The 2,360-nt window shown below is 27.9% G+C and overlaps 1 long non-coding RNA gene across 1 annotated transcript; it reads left to right on the forward strand.

Moving 5' to 3' along the window:
- The first annotated feature begins 542 nt into the window (after positions 1 to 542).
- Positions 543 to 1,991, forward strand: LOC127100508 (uncharacterized). The gene is made up of 3 exons (XR_007794451.1): positions 543 to 847; positions 1,362 to 1,441; positions 1,675 to 1,991. It is a non-coding gene; the product is annotated as an uncharacterized LOC127100508 (long non-coding RNA).
- The last annotated feature ends 369 nt before the right edge of the window (positions 1,992 to 2,360 follow it).

Raw genomic sequence — 2,360 nt, forward strand, 5'->3', positions numbered from 1 at the left:
CTACAATTGTTATATTTTTCACCAAGGTTTATCTCTTTGATTATTGTGATAAGTTTTTTGTGAGTTAGTTGTCAAAATTGTTGTTTTTTGAGTTTCCAATTTTTTTCTAGTTTGTGATTTGATTAATCAATATACTTATTAGAGAATTGGAAATTATAATATGTAAGTTTTAGGTGCATATTACTAATTTATCTAACTGCTTTTTAGTTTAATAGCTGAAATTTCAATATTGTGCCCCTGCAATGTGATATCCATGCTATTAATTGAGTTAATTTAAAGGGACTCCCGTCCATTCCTTTTTATTAAGTTTCACACTTTTGATAAAATTTTGTAATTTTTACAAAAAAATTAAAATTTTAAAGTAGTATTGATTACAGCTTTCTCAAAACTACCTATAAATATTTATTGCAAATAGAACAGAAGTCAAATAAATTAATAAATAGTTAAGGGTGTTATAAATTAAAGGATAATTATTGTTTGAAAAGTGGCAAATTTATTAGTTTTCTTTATATGTATAATAATCCAAAAAAAAAAACTTAAAGAAGAACAGACTAAATACATCTAATCTTTAGGAGTTGGTTTGTTGATGAAGACTTGAGATAAAAAGTGTGTGTCTCTCAAAATCTCATGAGTTGATTACTTATTGTAGGCCACTAATATAACCACATAAAATGCTTTCGTCAAAATCCAATACAGGAAGATAAACTATAGTACTGCTTATACAATGACTTGGAAACAATTTTGCAGTGAGTTGTCAGAGTTTGTAGGAGCTACCTGCTCATGTGCAGATGAGGGACGTTGTCTTAGATCTGATAAAGGACCATAAAATAATCCTGATATATTGAAGGTAATTTTATATTCTTTGTTGGTTTTTTTTTATAGATTTTGGCATATGTAATAGGCTGAGATTTATAGTTCTTTGCAAATTTTGTGATTGTTTGAGTTAAGTAATTTTTGTTGTTTCATGTATTTCACTGAAAGCTAATTTGAGGTAAATCCAAATCTTCAGGCCTTTTCCCATTTCATATTCTAATTAATATAATTGGTCTGAAAAGAATGGTATTTTCTGTCTAATTTCCCCAGAGATATCTATTCAATTGTATTTTCTAGTTTATACTTGCATTGGATCTAGCTTAGAATTTTGTTCTTGCAATGAAGAAAAAACTAAATTTGATTTCTCCGAGATACCAGCCTAATAACTTTCCACCTACTATCGATTATGTGTTTTAGTAATCATATTATCCATCATTGTTCTCACAATAGGAGTTTTCTCCTCATAAAATATTTTCAAAATAATTTCTTTACCTTTTGTAGTTAATTTGTTCGTGTTGGCCCTGATATACTTTGTTATACTTTTTCAGGCAAATATTGATTTTTAGAATGACTTGTTCTAAAGGGACATATATTTGGTCACTCTGTGCAGATTTTGGGAAGACTTTTGGTAAGTATTAGTTTCTGCGGAAAACCTTACATAACTGGTAAAAATTAAGTCTCAATGTAATTTTGTTCCTCATTTCTTTGTTGTTTAATTTAACCTCTATAATTAGTCTTAGGATTTGATGTTATCCCACTAATGTTCAGTTTACCTAAGCAATTAAAGTTTTGTTGCTAATATATTCACACATGTTGTTTCATATTGTAATTTGCTTCATTCAAACATGTTTTCTTGCTCAGGAGGTCATGGATTAGAATACAGAAGCAGCTTATCTTAGAGAGAACCATGAACAATCAAGGAGTTTGGATCATGTTAGAATTTATTTACAAAACATTTGGAGTTTTAAATTTGGATGACCGTAATATATGCTTGTTGCAATAGATACTATTTGATACTACCATTGATGCTTGAATGTTTGATAGGATGTGTTATGATTTTCAGTTTGATCAAAGTTCATTTGGATGATTATAAATTAGACTGTATGATAAAACTTTATTATAGTGTTAAACGGTTGCATTTGTAACTTTGTTATAATATTAAACTGTGCAATTTGTTATATTTATTAGTGCTTTAAAATTATTATTTAATATTGCTTTAATTTAAAAAATAGAATTAAAAAGTAACAGAATTTTTTTTATCAATTAATCGTACAAATCGATTCATTTTAACCGATTCAACCGAATATGATTAAACCGATTAAAATTTCAGTCGAAATTGGGTCTTGTAGTTGCATCCATGATTTCAAATGGTTTAATATTTGGACCTGAATCCAATCCAAACCGACCACTGTCCACCCCTATCAAATAATCAATAATTCGATTAATATTAATTGACAAAAAAAAAAGAGAGATGAGAAGAGGAAATATCATATTAACATTTATTTTCTATTTTGTTGAATTTTGTATTTGATAGTCTACAATCAGCC

Source organism: Lathyrus oleraceus, chromosome 7 (genome assembly GCF_024323335.1).
Source record: "Lathyrus oleraceus cultivar Zhongwan6 chromosome 7, CAAS_Psat_ZW6_1.0, whole genome shotgun sequence".
Classification (NCBI taxonomy): domain Eukaryota; kingdom Viridiplantae; phylum Streptophyta; class Magnoliopsida; order Fabales; family Fabaceae; genus Lathyrus; species Lathyrus oleraceus.